At 47.2% G+C, this 23,819-nt stretch overlaps 1 long non-coding RNA gene across 1 annotated transcript; it reads left to right on the forward strand.

Moving 5' to 3' along the window:
• Positions 1-58: 58 nt before the first annotated feature.
• Positions 59-16,736, forward strand: LOC122226873. Its single transcript, XR_006205799.1, has 3 exons — positions 59-268; positions 956-974; positions 16,507-16,736. It is a non-coding gene; the product is annotated as an uncharacterized LOC122226873 (long non-coding RNA).
• Positions 16,737-23,819: the final 7,083 nt, after the last annotated feature.

Raw genomic sequence — 23,819 nt, forward strand, 5'->3', positions numbered from 1 at the left:
ACCAATGGGCTGCAGGGGGGCGGGGCTTCTTCTCCCCAAATGCTTGCTCTCCCGCCGACATGCGCGCTAAGGTCTGTCAAGATGGTGACTCCCCGCGTCCGATCTTATGGGACTTGTAGTTTTGAGGTTGCACGTACTCAGAAGAGAGTGAAGGGGGAGTTCACTTCCGAGCTGTGAAAGAAATTTTTTAAATAACAAAAACTTTCTAAGACCTAGAGCGACCCAGGTCCCCCATTTCCGTTTTCCCATTTCCCAATATACTCATGAGGTGAGTATAGGCTCATAAAATGACGTGTTGTATTTAGATGACTGCTCGTGATTAGTTCATTCAACAAGTCATTATCATCCATATTCTGAGGTGGGTCTGGGGAGAGCTGAGAGGAGGGAGAATTTAGGCTAAGAATAAAATTCTCACATTTTTGAAGGGCCTTCCTACGGAAGAGGGAACTGACTTGTTCAGGTTGGTTCCCGTGGAATATCAGAGTTAAAAGAATTCTGGCCTCAACTATAGGGAGCTACCACAGAGAGTCTCTTCTGTCATCTGGAGGGAAGTGTGGCCAAAGCCCGAGACGTGTTTCTTCATCTTGGTTGTGGCTCTTTGGGAAGCCATGGGTAACAGGTTCTGAAGTGGGAAACCTGGGCCTTGGCCAACGATGGCTTTGATAGCCTCCCAATCAGCCAGGAACCATCTTCTGGGACCAGCTTGGTCACCAAGCCCTCTGTCTGCCATTTGCATATTTTCACTTAAGAAAATGATGTAATTTCTGGGCCCTACTACCTCTGTGAAATCTGACCTTTAACATAATGGTTCCTGCCTGAACTGGGAATGCCTAGTAATACCCCTATCAGGGAATGTCTTCCTTAATCCTGCATAATAGGTTAAGTGATTCTACTCTGCACTTACAGAATTTATTGCATTGTTTTATAATTGTCTATTTCCCTGTCTCTCCCCCAGGCCTGTAAATTCACTTAAGGTAAGCATTATTTCTATATTGTTTATCAGTAATACCCAGCACAGTTCCAAATATAAAGCAGGAATCTGGTAAATGTTTGTGGACAAATGAGGAAACAAACATCAGCAGGGACAGATGTCACTTAACCCAAGGTCGGTAAAGTGGATGCACATCTTCCTAACCTTTGATTCTTAGAGCTGGAATTGAGTCTTCTTCCTCCCGTTGATGTCACCGAGACATTAATCCCAGTTGATTAGTCAGTCAATATATATTTATAGTGTCTCTGTTAAGTGTCAGGCACTGTTTCTGTTGCTAAGGATTCATTGTTGAATAAGACACATAAAACCTGTATCCTTGAGAAGCCTTTATATTAGGGAGGAGAAAAGAGAGGCAGAACAAACAATAAACAGATAAGTAAATAGACAAATGAGAGGCCCTGAGATGGTCTCTCCTGTCCTTGGCTTTGTTATGTCCTGAGTCTGGCCTAAGAATAGGGCACAGCCAACCTTCTTGGCTGTAAGAATGAAGTACACCTACTGTCTATAGATTGGAGGCTTCTTTTAAGGCCCAGCACCAGTATCCTCCAAGGAGCCATCCATGGTCCCCTCAACTTCTCCAGAATGTGCTCTTTCCTACTTGGTACTCTAGAGCTCACCTTTACAGCTTCCAGAACTTTACCAGACTATAAGCTCTTTTTGAACAAAGACCAGGCAAAATGTATTCAAATAATACAACAGTTTAAGAGCTAAGTATATACGTGGTGCCTTACACCGCTGCAAACCCAGCATTTGGCTCCCTCAAGCCTTTGGCTCTGTTGTGATTCCCTCTGTTTTATGGTTTCCCAGAAAACAGCCTGAGTAAAGCTTATTGTGGTAAAACTTCATTGGGAAATACAAGCCCTGGTCAGCAAGAGTTGAGGAGGCAAAGGGAAGTGAGGCAGAGAAGAAAAGAAAGAAAATACAAGGTTGTGTATTATGAAGTTGACCAGAGCTTCAAAAGAAACACGACTAGTTGCTCTCTTATTTAGGCCATATAAAACCATCACTTATCAGGGAGAAAGGGAAAGTTGTGTTACCCCACTACTCCGGTAGCCACAGGGGACACCAGATCCCACACCCTAAAGCACAGTGGTTCAACAGACTAGAAATGATGAGAGGAGTCATAGCCCCTGGTTTGGCCAAATTAGGCCCACTGCAGTCCCATCACTGTGGGCACATTGGAGGCTCTGTCCAAACCTAACCCTTATCCCTGAGGAGGCTAAGACAACCAGATGTGTTAGTAAATGAGGTGACCATAATGGCAGCTGGGCTGCCCAAAAACCCAAGTGGCCAAAGCCCTGGTGTGGGGGTATAGATGGGGCAAGTGAATTTTTGGAGGCAGATGAACTGAGTCCAATACACAGACACAGATATACCTTGGGCAGCCTCCGGGCTTCTGGATTAAGCGACTGAGCTAAAGTGAACACTGAGAGCAGGAGCTAAAGAGACCAAGTTGGTTCTTCTGCTGCCCTTTGAAAGCACAAGGGTGGCCAGCAATCGTAGGGCTTACCAAGCAATGGAAGGGCAGAGAACCCAAGGACCCCAAGAACAGTGCATGACAGCTCCCAAACTTGGCACAGCTGAGACAACCCAGGCTGGGTCTGAAACTATTTTATCTAAGAACCGGGAAAGCTGCTTCTGCTGTTCACAGTCCCTGTAAGCTGCATAAGACAGCATAGTGTGGTTACAAGGAGTATGAGCTCAGAGAAAACCTGTTCAGGTTTGAGTCCTGGCTCTATCTGTAGCAAGCCACTACCTCTCTGAGGCTCCATTTCTTCATCTCTAGAGTGGAGATAATACTAGTACCTACTTAGTAGAATTAAATACAAACATGCTTAGCATGGCATCCAGCATAAGGCATAAAGAGTTCAGTAAATATTGGCTCTTATTACTATTATTCTCGCCCCTCCTCCACACCTCTCTCCAACTCTTCCCACCATGACCACCACCACCACCCCACCTTCTCACCCCCCACCCTACTGCCCACAGTCTCTGCCGCAGAAGCTGTGGGAGCTGGACCTGGTCATGCCTTCTTCACCCTGCTTTTCCCCAGGGCTGTTCCCCATGAGCCTGAGCCATTCATCTCCCTGGTGACCTGAATCTGAACTAAGAGATGGATGTGGGGTGGCTGAGGCCAGGGTGGTAATGTGCTCCCTTATCTCTATGCCCCTCACTGGGGCCTAGTTAATTTTCCCTTTGATTTTAATATAGATTTATTGAAAGTTTCAGTTATCAAAACAAACTGCAGCAGCAAATTGGTGTTCTTTGCAGGCCTACAAGTGCCTATAAAGCTGCCATGCTCGGGAACGAATGGCGCTCTCCGGGAGGTCAGTCATGGCAACAGGAAGTCCCTGGGGACACACACACTGCAGTTTAATATTTTTCTTATTAGCCTTTTTCTTCTTGGCCATCTAAGCCTCCCCTTTAAATCGGAAATCAAATGGAGCCACCTGCCCAGGGAGGCTCTCTTGCCCAAGCTGTTCCACTTTGCCTTCCCTGTCCTAGCCTCTTCAGCTCTCATTCTCTGATTTCTCCCTGCCTTGCCCACTGTTCAGAGAGTGTGGTGATTCACATGCCCCAGAGATGTGGCTCACAGTCCTACCCCAACTATGGAAGATTGGCTTGGGCTATCTAGCCACTATAGTCAGCAGAGGCAAAGCATTAGAAAAGATTGGGGCCCCAGGCCTCTTCTAGATCTGGTGCTCAGAGGGGAGAAAAAAGACAAGGTTTTAAAGCAAAAGAGTTGTTTGGGGGCACCTGGCTGTCAGAAAAGAGTATGACTTTTGATTGCAGGGTCATGGGTTTGAGCCCCATGTTGACTATAGAGATTACTTAAATAAATAAAACAAGAAGGAAGGAAGGAAGGAAGGAAGAAAGAAAGTTGTTTTTAAAAAGGCAGACAATCCTGTCAGGATCTATTGAACTCAACAGAAGCAAAAAGGAGATGATGATCCTAGAGACTGGGCAAGTTTTCCTTCCAGCCCCAAAATTGTCTGATTTCATTCCCATTTCCCCACTGCCACTCCCAATATAGCTTCTCCTCTCAATTGCAACTTGATTTTTGAGACCCTCCGTTCTTTGGTCCCAATGTACCTCTCTAAGAACCAGCCTGGTTTCTTGCCTCCATTGCCTTCTATAACTAAAACCACACACTGCCACCTCTAGGCTCTGGAATCAGTCCTACCCTAGGGGAGGGCCTCCATGACCTGGTAACCTTGAGGGCACCATCATCTCTTCTGGACCTGAGCTGCTGCTGGGTCACCTGTACAGGCCACATCTCAATTCCCATTGTCCTCTTCTTGCTCTTAAAAATTTCCTGCCAGTTGGGGCGCCTGGGTGGCTCAGTCAGTTAAGCGTCCGACTTCGGCTCAGGTCACGATCTCGCGGTATGTGAGTTCGAGCCCCGCGTCGGGCTCTGTGCTGACTGCTCAGAGCCTGGAGCCTGTTTCAGATTCTGTGTCTCCCTCTCTCTCTGACCCTCCCCCGTTCATGCTCTGTCTCTCTCTGTCTCAAAAATAAATAAATGTTAAAAAAAAAAAAATTAAAAAAAAAAAATTTCCTGCCAGCATCAAGGGCTACACCCTTCCTCAGAACTTGGACTCTGACAACTATTGCTGTGTGGCTAGAGTGGTGGAAGGTGCTAAGGTTTGAATCCAGACAATCCAGGAATTGATTCCTGGCTCTGACATTTACTGACTCTGTGACTTGGGAAACATCTTTGTGGTGTCATTGCACCTTGTGCTTATGCCTGCCCTTGTCTGCCTCTGTATCTTTCACCTACAATATTCTGTGGTCCTCAAAGAAGAGGACTGTGTTTTAATCATCTTTATATTCCAAGTATGTATATTTGATGAATAAGCAGTCACCTTATCTTGGCCTGTTTCCTCCACTGTGAAGTGGAGATAATATCTGCATAACCCAAAAAGTGAAGAAAGCATCTACCACAGTACCCACCCTTCTCCTGAGGTTGGTCATCAGCCACCAGTGCTCCCACCTTTTGCCTGTTCCCATCACAGCTTCAAGTTCAACTCTCTCCTACTGCCTGTTAGAGCTTCCTATCACTGATCAGATGTCTGCATTCACCCTGGACCCTTTGGAGTGGTACTGATGTCTCTTCTCCACCAAACCGGGCTCCCTCAATTTTTCCAAACACACTCATGAACTGCTGCCTCCTGGTGGCTCTGTTTCTATTCCATAGACTGCCTTGTAGTTTGTCTGTAGCATTGCAGATACTCCCTACCATCTATTGCAGCTAGTAGCATCAAGGAGTTTATGTTAACATTAATACACCAGTCTTGCTAATTCTAGACCTCTACCTGCTCCTATAGAAATAACAATCCCTAGCAATGTTTCTTTAAAAAGCTTCAGTTGTGCCCATGGATCAATCAAAGCTACTGTGCTCCACTGGTTTCTGTCACTAAGTGCACCATGGATGCTGGCCTTGAATGCCTCTGCCTGATATGCTGAATTCTCATGGTATCATGACCATGTGAGAGCACAGCACTCTCTCACAAAGTAAGAAGAATCCCTCCATATTTCATTTAGCTAAGAGGATGTGAAGCCCTACAGCAGAATGTTTGAGCTCTTAAGTGTTTCAGAGACAGCTCTTTCCACTTATTTAACTCATTCTGCATGAGAGTAGCTGGGATAGGGTGAGTTTATGTAAGAACCATCACAAAGAACCAGAGCCATGGTCCTCTTCAACCATCAGTCTTACTGTGGAAATTGGCTCCTCTTCCAGACTCCTCCCTCCTCTATCATTAAGCCTCTCTCTCCCAAGCTCTGCTGGCCCTTCTAGCAATCTGGTGTTCATTGTGTTGTTCACATACCCCTACTCTAATCATGTTGGTGTATACTGGCCAGGTTTGGTTCAAATTTATTTTTTTCTGAGAGGCTTTGTACCCCCATGTAAAATAGTAGATTCAAATAGATGTTTAGGTCAGGGGGTATTGCCTAACTCCTCACAGTGGATGTAGCCCAGTATCAGCCCCAACCCACTAGGACCCCCATTACACTGCATATTTCCCCCAAGATTAAGTGAATAAACTTGTACTGCCTGCTACTTTCCTTGATCTTCCTAGACTAATACAGCCTTGTTCTTCCACTGGACCCCTTGTGATTTCATAGTTCTTCCTTCCTGGTCTTGACTTGGCCTTCAAGTGCTTTACAACTCAGGCTCCAACCTACATTTCCAGCCTTATTTCCTAGTAGTTCTTTACCTCCCCCTCTCTTCCAGGACAAAAGGACTAACTATTACTCATCAAAGTGCTTTGTATTTCCTTACCTCCAAGACTTTCTTTGCTGGTGGTGCTCTCTCAACTAGGAGTAACCTCCCCATTTTCAACTCTACCACTGAACCCCCAGAGAAATGTGCTCTGCCCCAGGAAGCATTTCCTGATCCTCAAGTGATTGTTCCTTCCCCTCTCTGAGCCCCAAAACCCATCTGTGTGTCCTGTGCAGCATGGCATCCACAGGACCAGGGTCTTGCTCAGTGTTCTTTTTTTTTTTTTTTAGTTGACTCCACATCCAACATGGGGCTTGAACTCACAACCCTGAGATGGAGAATCATGTGCTATACTGACTGAGCCAGCCAGGAGCCCCTTGGCATTTTTAATCTATAGGCAGTGCCTGACCACACCCCTCAGGACCTGAAAATGCTGTGGGGCTTTTAGGAGGCATCTGAAGCCTTCAGGGGGATCTCCTCCAACAACCTCAACTAAACTAAGAGCTTGAGCCCACTCTTCTTAAAGTGTGTAATTTTTCAAGATTCAACAACATTCTTTGAATACCTGCTTTGTGTTAGGCTCCTTGAAAGCACCGGACAAGAGCATGAGCAATAGACACAGTTCCTGCCCTCGTAAAGCTTACACTATAATGAGGGAGACACTGGTAAAGAAATGTGTCACTTCAGAGTGATAACTGTGATCATAGAGACAGACCACTTACAATGAAAGTTTGAAAAGGAGGCACTAATCACAGCTGGAAAGGTTTAACATTGAAGTCCAGTGTGTTTTGAGTAGTAATTTCCCAGACCAAGGAGTGGGGGGAACACAAGAGTGAAGAAGACAGGGCATTCCAGGCAATGGGAATAACATGAGCAAAGTCATGAGGCAAAGAAATGGCCTACATGTGGATGGTAAGAAACTCAGTGCTATGGGAGCAGAACATGTGACAGAGCCAGTGGTGAAAGAGGAGTTTGAAGTAGGCAAGGGTTAGATCGTGCCTAGTGTTTTTTTAAAAAAAAATTTTAAGGTGTTTATTTATTCTTGAGAGAGAAGGGGACAGAGCATGAGAGGAGAAGGGTCAGAGAGAGGGAGACACAGAATCCGAAGCAGGCTCCAGGCTCTGAGCTATCAGCACAGAGCCTGACGTAGGGCTTGAACTCAAGAACCATAAGACCTGACCCAAAGTCGGCGCTTAACCAACCAAGCCACCCAGGAGCCCAAGATCATGCCTGGTTTTAAAGTAAACCTTCTTAATGGGTTTGGACTTGAGCTTGAGGGCGTTAGAAAGCCACTGACAGGTTTGAAGCAGAGCAGTGCCTAGGTCTGTTCTGTGTTAGAGCAGTGCTTCTCAAACTTTAGTGTGCATTCCAGTCACCTGGGAATCTTGTTAAAATGCAAACTGATTATGGGGTCTGGGAAAGGCCTAGATTCTGCATTTCTAACAGATTCCTTAGTGATGTTGATGCTGCTGGTCCCCAGGCCTCACATGGAGTAGCAATCCCTCTGGCCCATCTTCCCTAAATGCATCCACTTACATCTGCAAGCACAGAACATTCTTTCTGCTGAAAATGGTCCAAGGCTGCTGTGGCTCTTCGCTTTTAAGAAATGCCTATCTTTTAGAAGCTGTTTATTGAATATGTATTTGCTATATGTCCGTCTAGCAGAGGACCAGGGGCAGGGCTGGGGGGCTGAGAGAAAACAAAAAGCAATACATTTTCCTGCCCAAAAGTATTTGGTATCATCTCCGAAGAGGCAGCTTTCCCTGAGCTGTCCTCTGCCAGACCTGTCATAAACATGGTAAATGAGGCCTGTCTCAGTGGTACTCCCTGGGGCCCCCACCACTTCTGCAGCCCCATCCAGAAATGAGCCTGTTTATCCCTAACGGTTGTCTCTGACCTCTAAATCAATTCCCTATCTGATACAAAAACTCCAATCCTCCCAACCAGCCTCCCAATCCTCGACTCTGACAGTTTTTAAGACTGGAGGTGGTATATGATGACAGCCATTCCCAGCCCAGGCTCTGAAGTCAAACTGCCTGGATTCATAGCCCAGCTATACTACACATTAGCTGGGTGACCTTGGGCAAGTGGCTTAACTTCTCTAAGCTTCAGTCTTCTCACCTGTAAATTGGGGATAATAATTATTTCTGCATCATGAGGTTGTTGTGAGAATCAGTATGTCAATGCATGTAAAGCATAGCCTCTGAAACATGCAGAGAACACCCAATAACTGCTAGCTATTATTTTCATAAATATGAAAACTTGTGTGTGCAGAAGCTTATCAAAGCCCTTTTGGAAGCCTGTATAAACAAAAGTCCCTGTCATCCCTTATCTACCTATGATGGCTTTTCCTGCTGGCATTAGCCCCTCTCTAATGCTGGGGAGCCCGAGGCAGCCTTGGAGGTCAGTGCAGAGAAGCCTTGCCCTTGGGAGGAGGCAGTCCTTGGGACCACTTTAGGGACAGGAGGCTTCAGCCTACGAAAACTGAGGCTCTGTGTTGGAGAGGGATCTTTTGTGGATCCCCTCCTACCTCAACCTCATCCCCGCAGTGTCCCCTCTGTCCGGGGTCACCCAGGCTGCCCCTCCTTCTGGCTGCAAGGAAAGAGGCAGCTTCAATCATTCATCTTAATGTCTCTATTAAGCAGGGTTATGACCAGGACGAGACAAGAAACAAGGTCTTTTAGTGTAAAAACATGGCTCCCAGGGCTTGGCCTCAGGGGACTCCTCCCCTGCACTGCTGCTGCTCCCAGATACCACTGCTGGAGGGCCAGTTGAGGCCCCAGATTGAACAAAATGATTCTGCCCTGAGTTCTCTTTCTCCCTTTCCTTCCTGGATCCTTCTATGGGGCTGCCCAGAGTTTTCTTTTCCAAAGAGAAGAACGATGACTTGGCGTTTAGAGGCAGCCACGAGAGTCTTGAAGCTATCTGTTCAGGCCTGCACCCAGACTTGGGATCACTATTCTCATCACCTTCTCATCTCTTGCCAGCAATGTGGAAGCAGTTACAGCCTTAGCCACTAGGCCCTGGGCACAACAGGGCCTCACCTGGAGTCTGGGCTCAGAGCCTAGGGGATAACAGGAGTATTCCTGATTATGGAAAGATCTTAAAAAGACCATACCATAAGTCCCCATCACTCATATTAGAAGTTTAGGAGCTACTGGTGGAGTCAGCTTATGCTGGGACCTCGGGCCTGGGTTCTAGGGCAGTAGCTGTCCTCCTGAGGAGCCCCGCGCTTACTGATTCTTACTTACACCCATGCACAGGCAGGGATTTGTGAGCAACAGCAGGATCAACCCCCTCACCTGGGAAGAAGGGCTGAGTCTCCTAGAGAACTAGAATCAAAAGGCCTCAAAAAGAGCATGTGCACAGATCCAGCCTTTAGAGGCATAGAAAGAGTCCCCAGATAACTACTCCCATAGTTAGTAATGTCCCCGTTAGAACACAAGTCCTTTAGCTAACCGGTGCTGGAGGGTAAGAAAGTAGAACACAGAGAGGTCAGGTACCAAAGAAGGAGACAGGTCCTTCTCAGCAACACTCCTTGCTGACCATAGCCCTCCCAATCCTCGGGCCACTGACTTCTATTTCCCACTGTGCTGCTGCCTTCTCACTGGTCCTGGAATTTCCCTCTCTATCACTACTTACCCTAAACGTGACCTTTCTCTGCGAGCTTCCCTGAATTGGCCTTCCCTGAGGTGGGCTGGCAAAGATGAAACACCCTAGTGTGGGGCCAGGTAAAAACGCGTTCACATCCTGGCCCTACCTTGTGACCCTGTGCAAGTCAGCGCTGCTCCCTGAGCTTTAGTCTGCTCTTTTGTTCTTAAGATTTTGAGGAGTCAATGAGACAGCATGTATGCATTTGTTTGGCTTAGTGTAGAACCAGGAACACTGTGGAAAGGGAGAAGGGATGGAAGAGAGAACTGGGAGTCTCACTCAGGGTGTGTGGGTGAAGGGGTCTTGACTAAGGATGGCTGCAAGAGCAGGGGGGCTGTGGAGGGAATGCCAGAGCAGCTGAGGGCAGCACAAAGTCAGAGTGAGTTAGCGCTGGTCCCAGGGGCTGCATGAGCCAGGCAGGCTTTTACAGAGATATCCAGGGAACAAGAAATACCAGCAAGGAAGTTGCCCCATTAATAAATAAGAAGGTGGGAAATTAATGATGGTCTGAAAATGGCTGAGCTACTGAACTCGTTCTTTAAATCTGTCTTTAACAAGAAAAATAAAGAAAAGAGATTTGGCCAATTAGGAGGTAATGAAGACATTGTAGAAATAGCACCTGACAAAAGCACACGTGGTGGTGGGGGTGTTGCTGGGTGAATATCCAATGGCTTTGACCCTGCTCCCTTCAAAAGGAGAATGCCAGAGAAGCAGGGGGGCGGGGGGGGGGGGGGACAGCCATCACTGCAGGGCCTGGGAAGGGGTAGGGAGGAAACTAGGGGTGGGGGCAGGATACTGTCTCCTGAGGAGGCTGGAATGAAGGTGAGAATGGGGGGTGGAGGGGACAGTTAGAGGTATAAGAGGGGGCCCAGAGAGGAGAGATCTCTAAGGGCAGAGAAAACCAGAAGGACCCTGATTAGAACTACAAAAGAGCTAGGTCCCTTTTAGGGAGTCTATGCCTATAAATGGGAGAAGGGAAGAGGAGAGGGGGCATGGGAGGGAAGGAAAGAGAAGTCAGGGGGGCCTGAGGGAGAGAGGGAAAGGTAACTGCACAGAGAAAGGAAGATTAAAGATGGTACTTGGGCAGGGCTTAGAGAAGCAGCTGGGGTGGAGGGTGGGAGGAAAAGGGGCCCTTTTGCTAAGTCGAGGAAAACCACATTGCTAGCCAGTTCTAGCCCTCCACTGAGGTGTAGGTGATCCACCCAGGGAGCAGAATGGCAGCCTCTGTGACAGGTGGCAAAAGGATAGAGGGCTCACAGGTTGAGTTTACTTAAGCAGGGGAGCTCAAGAAGTAAGGGAAGGGGAAGCTAGAAAGATGAGGGTGAGAAAGGAGTCTCAGAGCAGCTTTACCACTGTGGGGGAGCTTTTGGGGGAAGGAGTGTGAGGGCAGCATAAAGTCAGAGTGAGTTAGCACTGGTCCCAGGGGCTGCATGAGCCAGGCAGACTTTTACAGAGATATCCAGGAAACCACCCAGCGTCACTGCTGTAGCAGTCCTCATCCTAGCCACACTCTATGAGGAGGTAAGAAAGGATGGGTGCCTATGAGACCAGCAGTGCCACAGAGAAGGCCATTTAAAGGAAGGCTCTTGGGAAGATCTAGGCAGGGAGGGAGTGCAAGGCCTTGAAGGAAGGAAGGAAGGAAGGAAGGAAGGAAGGAAGGAAGGAAGGAAGGAGAATACAGATCCATCTACTCTAGCCACCCTTCCCTTCTCCTACACAGAAATAAAGGCAGTCCTATAGCTAGGAAGGGAGCCTTCTGCTCCCTTAGCCCTCGCATCCTTTTCCAGGCCAGAGACTCCCTCTCCTGTAGCCACTGGATCCTACCTTTGGACTAACCTCCCTCCACCCCCACCCAGGGAAGCCAAGACCCACAGCTCCCCAGGGACAGATGTGGTCTGGTCTAGGAAGCTTACCAGCTCCAGAATCTGTCCTGAATCTGCATCCGGAATTCAACCCAAAGTGGCTGGGCTATAACAACACTGACACCGTCTGCATGGGGGCATAGGGGGTAGGAGCAATGAAACTGCAGGAGAAGGAGAGGGCAGCCAGTGATGAATAGGGGCAGCCAGAGCCTCGTTAGAGGGGGGTGTGGAGAGGCTGGCCGCTGCAGGGATGAGCCCTGGGCCTGATTTATCATCTTCAGAGCTGATCTGAGCGAGAGGGGTTAAGTAGCAAGTTAATGAAATCCACAGATGCCGCTAAATGGGGAGAGCGGGGAGCACCAGGCTAGAAGGGGTCCAGGAGGGAGGCAGGCAGGCTGGCCACTGAAGAGGGGATTCATCTGGAGGGGAGAGAAGATAGACATGTTCCCGCTGAGGGGGATCCTCTTATAGTCTCTGAAATCCAGTTTGGGCCAGCCAGAGAGAAAGAGGTTAGACAGACAGCAGGGATTCAGGGAGAACCCAGGTCCCATCCCAGGGACATCCTCAGTCAAGCTTCACAGCCCCCTGCTCCAGTCCCAGTGGGCTTCAGCAAACACTTACTGGGCGGCCCCTGAGCCCCTGAGACCAGGAGGTGAATCAGAACAGGTCTCTGCCTCTCTTTCCCCCAGGCTGATTGGTGAAACAAGTAACTACAGTTCGCTGTGATAAGTGCAGTTGAGCAACACAAAAGGAGGGAGCAATTAATTCTGACAGAGGAGGGCAGGGAGGTCAGGATGACATTAAAGCAAGGCTTGAAAAATAAGGGTTTTACCAGGCAGAAAAAGGAAAAGTGGGATTCTGGGCAGAAGGAACAGCATGAGCCAAGGCCAGGAAAAGCACAAAGGAAGCCAAGGGAAAGGGAGCTGACCTGGCAGAGATGCCTGTTCAGGGAAGGGAAGGGGCAAGGGGAATGCTACCAAAAGGCCTGTGTGTTCTACCACAGGGCTCTCAGCTGGGGGCGCTGGGTGTTGTAAGGCCAGCGGGTCCAGATCCTATGGTGGTCCTGTAGTGGTCTGAATGCACAGGACAGACACAGGAGCAGCACAATCCTGGCCAAAAGAGCCCCTTCTGCATGCTGACCTCATGCTCTGTCTCCAACAGTAAGCCTGGACCTCCATTCTAGGGCTGACACAGAATTAAATAAAGTCATCCATAGAGCTTTTGGCACAGGCCTGGCACACAGTACATGCTTACTAAATGTAAATTATTATTTTGGTAGTTAATATTACCAGGCTTAACTAAAAACAAAAACAAAAAACCAAAAACAAAACTGGGTTAGTGTAGGACTGCAGCTCCAAAATGCACCTAGGGGACAGGAAGACACGTGGTTACTTAATAGGTAAAACTTGGGCCCATGGGGCAGAAAGTAATCAATCACTTTAATGATACAGTGGAACAGAGTACTGCAGACCTCAAGACTGAGATCCCCAAGAAGGGGAAGATGACACATAGGCTATAACTAAAGGAACTCTGAGGACCAGACCATCAACACTTCCGTCCAGACCCAAGAGGGGCAGCTTTGGGAAGCAGAGGAGAGCAGTTTGCATCTTAGGGCCAAATAGCCAAGCCATCTTATTCCTCCTTCAGCCCACAGAGCTACCTGGGCAAATGAGTGCAGCCTTTTCTACTGATGCCCTCCCTTTCCTACCCTTGTCCTGAGCAGCAACCCTGTCCTTATAGAAGAACCTCCCTAAGAGAAGTGGCAAGGGTATAGCAGCAAGACATCTGGTTCACTCATTTTTATCCTATAGTAATTAGGTATTCACTGAATGTTTGTTGGATGAAGGAATGGATGAGCTAGTAAAAATCTTGAAGCTCTTCAGCAGAGCACAGCACAGCCATAGTGAAAAACCTCCCCCTGCCCACCACACACACACACACACACACACACACACACACACACACACACACAACTCTTTCCTCATTCCTCATTCTATCTCATGGCAGCTGGCATGAAGAGATTGGCTGATAGTGTGGCTATTTAAAGATTCGGCCTTGGAGTCAGACAGTCCTGGAATTCAGACTTTGTTCTTAAGGAGCACCAACTCTGTGCTCCTTAAGAAGTTACTTAACCTCCCTACATCTCAGCTTCTTCTGTAAAATGGGAATAATAATAATAGTGCCTACTTCATATGTAGTATAGATTAAATTAATAATTCATAACAGTTTGTGTGAAGAACTTAGTACAGTGCCTGGAACAGAAAAAGTAATTTACACAGATGGAATAGGATTTAATCAAATTAAAACAGTAGTAGAGAAAACATCTTAATTCCCCTTCACCTCCATTTATCCCTTCAGATCTTCTCTGGGTGCCTGTACTCCCTCTGCTGCTGCATGGTTTTTCAGACAGGTCTTATAACTTCATCCTCTCACTAAAACTGAATTCTGAGATCCGCTGAGTTGTGAGGTTACTCGGGCCCAGTGACAGTCCATCCTAAGATAGAAGAGCTACATGTGAGGTCTTGTATGGGTAGAACTGGAGGGCACAAGCAAGCCGCAGCGCAGTATCACAGGCTCCCATGTCATCTACCACCGGTGCAGCCAGTGCCTCTCATCTGCACATCTAACTTGTACAGAGGGCTTCCTTATGACCAGAAAATAGGAGGGAAAAGCCCCACCTTAGTTCATGGGCGGGTTGATGCAGTATGTGAGTACAAGCTGAAATGGACAGTGGCTATACTGAAAGACAGTGGAGAGGGAAGATCCTCCCAATGGGCAGGGCCCCTAGTCGTTTACTTTATGTAAAAAGCAAAGGGATTCAAGGATAGAATATTTATGGACTCATGGGCAGTGGTAATGACTGTGCTAACTGGAAGGGGCAAGACTGGAAGGTCACAGACAAGGAGGCCTGGGGTAGTAGCCAGTGAACAGATATATGAGAATGGGCACAAAGTGTGAAGATCTTTGTATTACATGTTAGTGCCCACTAGTGAGTATCCACCATGGGAGGGAATTAAACCATTAAGTAAATAAAATGACTCAGCCCACTGATACCAGTCAGCTTCTATCATTGGCTACCCCAGTCTCAGCATGATGAATGCGTGGATAAAGTAACTATGATGGCAGGGATTTTGGAAGTTATGCACAGGCCCAAGAGCATGAGTTCCCACTTACCAGGGCTGGCCTAGCTACTGCCACTGTGGAATGTTCAATCTGCTAGTCACAGAGACCAATGCAGAGTCCCCAGGATGGCACCATCCATTGAGGCGATCAATCAGCCAGTTGATGGCAAGTTGATTATTTTGGGCCCTTTCCATTTTGGAAGAAGTGGAAATTCACTCAGGAATAGATCTATATTCTGGTTATGAGTTTGTGTTTCCTGCTTACAGGGCTATAGCCAGTGCCATCAAAAGAAAGCTTATAAAGTGCTTGATCCATCAGCATACAATCTTATATGCTACCTACCATATCATACCAATGGATCTACTTTATAGCAATGGAGGTGCAAGAGTGAGCCCATAACATAGGGTCCATTGGTTGTGTCACATGCTACAGCACCTGGAAGCTGCTAACCTAATCGAACAATGCAATGACCTATTAAAGGCACAGCTGAACCACCAGCTAGGAGATGATACTCTATGAGAATGGGGCACCATCCTTTTGGATACTGACTCTCAACTGGGGACAGTTTTGCCTCCTAGGGCAATTGGGTAATGTCTGGAGACATTTTTCATTTTCTCCACTGGAGGAGGGGAGAAGGAGAGGTAGTGCTACTGGTATACAGTAGGTAGAAGTCAGAGGTGTGCATCCTACGGTGCATAGGACAGTCCTGTCCCTCTCCTCCCCACCCCCAAATAAAGAATCATCCAGCCCCAAATGTCAATAGTGCTAAGATTGAGAAACTCTATTGTGGGACACAGCATGCATTTTAAATCAAAGACCTTTATATGTAGATGTGTCCCCATTGGGGTCCAGAAACCAAGGTCTCATTATAATTACTCCCAGTGATCCACTTGTGGAATATGTTATGCTGGGCTTTGCAAATTTAGAATAGCTGATTCCCAAAGGGGAGCATTTCTGTTAGAAGACACAGCAAGAGTCCCACTAAACTATATGAGATGGCTGCATCCTGGCTTCTTCAGGTTCTTCATGCCAAGGACACAGGCAAGAAGAAAAGTCACTATATCTTGGCAGAGGTAATTGGCTTAGATCATCAGGAGGCTGTAGGGCTGCTGTTACACAATGGGAGCAGCCATGTGATTCATGTGACACTTGATCTGTTAGTACTCCCTTCTCCTAATTTAATGGTATAGGGACAAGTGCAACAACCCCAGCCTGAGAAGGGCATGGTAACCAGTCTGAGATCCCTCAAGGATGTGAATCTGCATCATGCCACAAACCAAACTACCATGACCAACAGATGTGCTAGCTGAAGGTGAAAGGAATCTGGCATTGTGAACAGAGAAGGAGTGAAATGGATAAAAGCTGTGACCCTGAGATCAGCTCCAATAGTGGGGTCTGTAGTCATTCTTCAAACCTTCTTCTTCTGTAAGTTTCCCCTGGGAAGAGAGGCCCACTGAAATCCTGGAGGATGTGCTCTCAGAACTAATATGAAAAAGTGAATCCAAGTGGTACCAGGGTAGATTACAATGAATGCAGTGATCTGCTGCCTTTAGGAATGAAGGACCAGTTCCTCCAGTTGCTGGGAGTGCTGCTAGCAGCCTTCAACTGTTAGCCTTGTTGGGGGATGGCTGCTGAAGAAAATTTCTTTGTTCAAGGTCCTATCTCCTTCTAAGGACAATTTGCATCAATGACTGATCAATACTGAGACATAAAGATCCACCCGACTTGTCCCAACTCTGGATGACTCTGAAAGACCATCCCAGCTCCAGGACTTCCTATGGGACTAGCTGAGGACTTTGTTGGGACTGCTTCACAATTCAGCTTCTCCCTCTGCCTAATCAGGCTTCCTTCTATTGGTGTTGATCCCAAGAGCAGTCTATTAAACATCTTGTATGCTAATCTTTGTCCCGGAATCTGCTTTCTAGGGAACACAACACATGACAGTCAAAAACAAAATAAGACCTCTATTCATATTGAGGTTACATTCTGGGGTGGGGGGGAGGAAGCAGGCAAAAAACCATAAGCAAATAAGTAAGTTAATCATTAAGTATGTTGGAAGATGATAATTGTGATAAGTTCTAAGGAATAAAGAATAAGTAGAACAGAGTAAGGAGATCAGTAGTGCCTGGGTATAGGAGTTGGCAGACAGGATGCAGTATTAAATCAGATGCCAAAGCAGGCCTCATTGAGAAGATGAGATTTCAGCAAAATTTAAAGGAAGTAAGAGAGTTGAACAAGTGGGTATCTGGAGACATTCTAGATAAAGAAAAGAGCAAGAGCAAAGATCCTAAGGCAGGACCAATGTGTTTCAGAAGCACCCAGAAAGCCAACGGAGGTAGAGTGGGGTGAGCAACAGGGGAATACAATGACAGGAATAGAATTTAGGAAGACAATGTGAGAATAGAGGGTCAGATTATGTAGGGTGATCTTAAGGGTGATGATTTTTGCTGTGAATAAAATGAGAACAGTATCTGACTCATCTTCCTCCAAGAAGCCCTCCCTGACTGTCTCTGGCTAGATGTACTCTTTCTGGCGCCTCCTCTGTGCTCTCATAGCCTCCTGGGCTTTTGCCGTAGTTGTGTTTATCACACTCTGTTGTAATTGCCTTATTGTCTGTCTGTGTTACCCACTTAATCGTGTTGGTAATAGGGGATCATTGTGAGGATATAGAAAGAAATAAGGAAGTCAAGACATAGCCACACCATGGGACTTCACAGAGCCTATTGAAACTCTGAGAACTCTGTTGTTCAGGACGCAGTGTAGTGCTAGAAATTAGGTGTTTTCATTACTGCCTCTGAGTGAGCATTCATTGATCTCCACTCTTGAATTTCACCAGTATAGTCACTTAGTACTCTGCCCTTGCTTCAGCAGCACCTAACACTTATAATTAACATGAGTTTACATTTTCCAAGAAAAAGGATCTAATTGACTTGGCCACATCCCAGTCAGTAACTCTGTTGGGCAAATTTCTTGCTAGGCCACTTCATGGACTCCTGGCCACTGAATAGATTGGCTGTCTTGGGTCACGTGTCTATCCCTGATCCAGTTAGGTGTGGCCAGAGTAGTAAAGTCACTTGATACAGGGCATGGTCATCTGTGCATAAGGAAACACCCAGAGCCTCCTTTCCTAGCATGGAGCTATAGATGTAGCAGTTATTCACTCTCCAGTACAAATGACTCGCCAGTAAAACTTAGAACAGTGACTGGCAAATAGGAAACATCAATCAATCAATCATACTTATATAGTATCCATCCCTCCCAAGGGCCCAGCACAGTGCCCGGCACCGAATGGATAATTATTATTTTGGAATGGAAGGCCAGTGCATGCAGACAGCACAGCACAGAAAGAGGCAGTACAGAGTAGTGGTTTTGCATGTGGATTCTTGCCATAGACTGCTTGAGTTCAGATCCCAGATCTGCTACCCAGCAACCATATGACTTTAAGCAAACTACTTAACCTCTCTATAAATTAATTCTTGCATCTGTAAAATGAAGCCACAAATGGCACCAATGACATAGGAGAATTGGGTGAATTGAAGGAGACAATGTACATAAAGTACTTTTCTATAGACCCTAGCACATGGTGATGCCTCAATAATAGTGATGTTGTTATTTTCTTTTGTGAGACTCATGCTAATGAGCATGGAGCTCTAGGCTAAATACAGGTCTGGAAGGTAGTAGTCATATCCCTCCCTCAACTGAGTGGGGCAGGGTCCTACCACACAGAGAGCTGCCTAAGCACACACTGATTCTCAGACTGGCAAGGCTGTGGTCAGCTGGCTGGACTCACTGCCTTCCCTGTGCTCCCACCCACCAGGTTACAAGAAACCTGGTGTTTATGGGTCATCTGGGCAGCTATTGCTGATTTTAGCAAAGAAAGCCACTATGAAGGATATATTCCAAACTTTTCTGGGTCTGTAATAAATATATATATATTTTAATGTTTTTATTTATTTTTGAGACAGAGAGAGACAGAGGATGAGCAGGGGAGGGGCAGAAAGAGAGAGAGACACAGAATCCAAAGCAGGCTCCAGGCTCTGAGCTGTCAGCACAGAGCCCTACACGGGGCTCGAACCCATGGACTGTTGAGATCATGACCTGAGCCGAAGTCGGACGCTTAACCGACTGAGCCACCCAGGTGCCCCTGTAATAAATATATTAGTTACTGGGCAAGCATGTTGCTATACCCTCAGTCTCTTGAAGTGACAGGTATGTCTAGCAGAAAACAGGGGGAGAGAAGAGAGAGAAAAAGAGAGAGAAAGAGAGTGCACTGACCAAAGTCAAGGATTCAAGGATTCTGTATTCTCACTCAGTATCTCGCCAAGCCAGTCTTAATATTTCCAGTATGGAGAAGCCTTCTGGTCATCACCTCTAGGCACACAGAAATCAATGAGGTGGTCAAGATGGAGATAGCAGTCTGTGCATATATGTGACGGTGGACATGTTTGAGATTGAGGGCTCTTCAGGGCAAGGTAAGGCCAGCCTTAACAAGACCCTCTTGAACCCTGCGTCAGGCTGGCATATAGACTGGGACTGAGAGCTGATAGAAGATGAGGTTCTGCTTTGGAACCTACTTAACCACAAAGGGCTCCCCATGGAAGAGATTATAAGAAGGGTTGGGGAAAGGAGTGAGAGTAGTTGCCTTGGCTCAGGGTATGTTGAGGAGGCAGAGGGTGGTAGGCAGGGAGAAGGAATATAGAGAGCAGAGGGAAGATGGAGACACTGCTGCAAGCTGGCCTCGGTAGACTGGGCAAAGAGCAATGAGAGTTCCTTTCTCCACAGAGCTCCATAGTGGCCAGCACTGAGGGTGGAAGCCTGCACAGTCTCCCTTTGGGGCTTTCTGGGGCAATATGGATGGGCCTCTTGGTTCACTCTAGGTGCTCCAGCTGCTACAAAACCTGCTGTGCTGGCCCCCAAGGAGCACCACACAGCAACGCCAACTCCCCTTTTACTCTGCATAGCACCCAATGGCCTTGAGACACACTTGCTAAGGGAGAAGTCTCTATTAGGAGATCAATTTTCTCTTTTCCCCCACAAATTCAGCTATGAATTTCCTTTGAGGAAATGGTGGTAACTCAGACACCACCAGGGGGCACTAGGGCCTCTAGGCACCAGGGGCCAAGGGAGATGAAATCCCTGAAGTGTGGAGGCCCAGGTCCATCTGCTGAGCCCCTGCAGCAACCCCCTCCAGCAGGACCTTGATGTAGTCGATCAGGGAGACTGTGTTGCTGGCTTATCTAACGTGAAACGAGAGGACTGGGCCAAAGAGCCCTATTTCTGTCCAGCCCTACACTACCTGCCATAAAATTAAATGATCACAATGAGTACATTAATTACCTGACACGAATGCTTTAACATAACAAAATTATTAGCCATTTTAGATTTAGTGTTTGTACAGCACTTTATATTTGCAAGGGCGTTGCAATAACTTACCCTGCTGAGGGTGCATTTCAGGCCCTGAACGACATCCTAAAGGGTTTCTTCTGGCCAGCCAGCTGTCTGGCCTCTACCACAGCTGGTCTCCTGCCTTTCTTGCCTGCACTGACTGCTTCTCTTCTTCTCCAGCTGCCACCTGGCATCTCCTCCTGGCAGCCCCCTCATCTGTTCACTGAATCCCTTTTTTCATAGAGCCATGAGACAGTTTCTTCACTTGTGCTCAGGTTACCTACCTGATCCTGCATCAGAATTAAAGGGCCCAGGGGCAACAGCCCTGGGTAGGGCTGGCCTTGGTGTCCAGCAATTGTCTCTCTTGTCCTGGCTATAGCAGCAAATATGGACACCTGATGGGTTCTGCCCTAGCGGGAACTCTGAGTTTGGGGCCTGATGTTGCTCAGACTCCCCAGAAATTGACTACATGTCCTGTCCTATCATTTGCCAAGTGTTCACTGTACCCACACCAGAGCAAGCGCTAGGCCGTTGGGGGGCATGGCATTGAGGGGACTCACCACTGTACAGATTCAGTTCCAGACTGGACGGGATATTACAGGAAACTTTACTAGTCAAACTTGTTGCAGTTGGCTTGGGTGTGAAATCTGCTTCCCCAGGCAGATCAAAAGCTCAGTTGATGGATGTCTGTGTACCCAGCTCTCCTTGCTTGCTTTCATCTTCCTTCCAGAAAGAGGAGTAAACACTCAGCTAGTGAGCACTGCAGGTGTTCCCTTGAGGAGTGGAGAGGAATATCATTGAGAGCAGACAAGACCACTAATCACAGTGTCCACAGGATATGAAGGGTCTCAAGAAGGAACAAAATGAAGGACAGTTGCAGCAGCAGTTCCAGAATTTCTGGATAGGAAGGTCTTTGGGGAAGCAGCAATTTGATTGGAAGGCTGCTGGAGGACTTAACTTGAAGATGAATTTGTGTAGCTTATACAACGCAGATCAATAATATTTCCTAACATGTTTTTAGTCACACTTTACAAAAGTGGAGAAAACATGAGTTTTCTATGTAAAGTTTATCTTGGTGCATAGTATAGAGGTTAAGTAACTCTGGATCTGTATTGCTTGGGTTCAAACTTTAGCTTCACCATTAACCATCGAGGTGATCTCAGGCAAGGGCTTTAGCTTCTCTGTGACCTAATTTCCTCATCTATAAAATATGGATAACTATAGTGACTACCTCACAGACTTATGAAGATTGAATGAGTTAATCCATATAAAGTGTTTAACACATAGTAAGTCCTCTTTAAGGGTTTGCTACTGTTACTCATCGGGAAGAGACTCAAGAGGGCATAGGGGTCGCTATGGTGCTCAAACTGGGTGTTTGGAAGTCAATTGCTAAGTCATTCAAAGTGGAGTGGAGGTGAGAAGAGGGACTCAAGATTTAGGCGAGGAATGCGTGTGGTATGTATGGTGTGTACGGTGGGGTGCCGAAGAGACTCCTGGTAAAGTCAAGACAATTCCGTCTCCATAGGGGTCATGGAAGGGGAAGGGCTGGGTTTCAAGTCATTGAAGACCCACAGCTTTTCAGTGTGCACTAAGTAGTGGGGGCTGCCTGGCACCCTCTTTGACAAAACTAGATGTTACACCTACGAGTGGTAGGGGAAATGATGTATTCTCTTGCCCTTCTGAGCAGTCTGGGAAACCTGTGGAAGGGAGTACAGAATGGGAGGGAGGAGGGTACAGGCTGAGCCAGGGGAGTGGGAAGAGTGGGGTTGCAGGGGAGCGGGAGGGGTGGGCAGGTGGCTCCAAACCCCTGCCTTGCCCCTGCCTGACTGTCCGGGCCTTGGAGGGAGAGTGTTTCTCATGGATAATCACAGTGACTGGCTAATTAGCAGGTCTCCTCCTGCCCTCCCTGCTGCCTCCAGGCTCTGAGCCTCCTAGAAACTCAAGGGGAATGGAGGGGCAGTGACCATTCCAGGGAATGGGGGACATCCTGTTTCCTGGCCCTGACCCAAAGAGGTAATGGGATAGAGAGGAGCTCAGCAGGTGAGGAAACCTGGCCTCTGGCTGGGTCCTGAAAAGCCCCCCAGTTGAGGGCCTTGTGCACCTCACCTCACATCTCCCTCTAAAGTGAAACAAGGGACTCTGACAAGCTTCCCCTAAGAGCCTGTTTCATCAACAAGCTTATCTGAGATTCTGTCTCTTCTTGTGGTTGCAAACAGGAAAGTGAGGGAGCAGACCTGAGTTCTATGGTCTTCTGAGCTCTGGAACCTTAAAGCTGAGATGAACAGGCCAAAACCCTGGTCCTCCCCCACGCTCCAGAGACAGAGTAGGCCCACCCACCACAGCAGTGAACAAAAAGACCCACATGTCCATGTTTTTTCCTTGGAAAAGCATTCTCAGGAAGACTCTGGATTAAGAATTAGAGAGCCGGGGAGCCTGGGTGGCTCAGTCGGTTAAGTGGCTGACTTTAGCTCAGGTCATGATTTCGCGGTCCATGAGTTCGAGCCCCGCGTTGGGCTCTGTGCTGACAGCTCAGAGCCTGGAGCCTGTTTCAGATTCTGTGTCTCCCTCTCTCTGACCCTCCCCTGTTCATGCTCTGTCTCTCTCTGCCTCAAAAATAAATAAACGTTAAAAAAAATTTTTTTTTTTTTAAAGAATTAGAGAGCCATGGGGCGCCTGGGTGGCTCAGTCGGTTAAGCATCCGACTTCAGCTCAGGTCATGAATCTCATGGCTCATGAGTTCGAGCCCTGTGTTGGGCTCTATGCTGTCAGTTCAGAGCCTGGAGCCTGCTTCGGATTCTGTGTTTCCCTGTCTCTCTCTGCGCTTCCCCCGCTCACACTCTGTGTGTGTGTGTGTGTGTGTGTGTGTGTGTGTGTGTGTGTCTCAAAAATAAGTAAACATTAAAAAATTAAAAAAAAAAAGAATTAGAGAGCAAGCTAGAAAACTTCTGACCCTGTTAACTTGAGGGGGTCCTCTAGTCTAGGGATCTTCAAAGGTGATTCCTTAGGTCAGGAGGAAAATATCAGAATGTATATGTATTTTAATGTAAGAAAGAAATAAATTGGGTTTTACTGGTATTTGGCATACACATTGGGACAGGCACCCTACTTGGTAAGTCACCTGGCCACTTGTCATGAAGGGACATGATGGATCCTGAGGGAACCTGGGAATTTGACAACATTGGAGGATTGACAGTGGTTCTTATAACATGTTGCGGATAATGTGTATCCAGTTGAGGGATTTACTGGTTATATTAACTAGTTTTAGCTAAACATCTTCATAGAATGGACAGATGGTTTAAAAGATTCCTGCAGGGGCGCCTGGGTGGCTCAGTCGGTTAAGCGGCCGACTTTGGCTCAGGTCACGATCTCGCGGTCCGTGAGTTCGAGCCCCACGTCGGGCTCTGGGCTGACAGCTCAGAGCCTGGAGCCTGCTTCAGATTCTGTGTCTCCCTCTCATTCTGACCCTCCCCCATTCATGCTCTGTCTCTCTCTGTCTCAAAAATAAATAAAACATTAAAAAAATTTTTTTTAAATAAAAGATTCCTACAAAGACAACATGACTTTTAAATAATACCCAAAAATG

The sequence above is a fragment of the Panthera leo genome, chromosome C1, assembly GCF_018350215.1.
Source record: "Panthera leo isolate Ple1 chromosome C1, P.leo_Ple1_pat1.1, whole genome shotgun sequence".
In the NCBI taxonomy this organism is placed as follows: Eukaryota; Metazoa; Chordata; class Mammalia; order Carnivora; family Felidae; genus Panthera; species Panthera leo.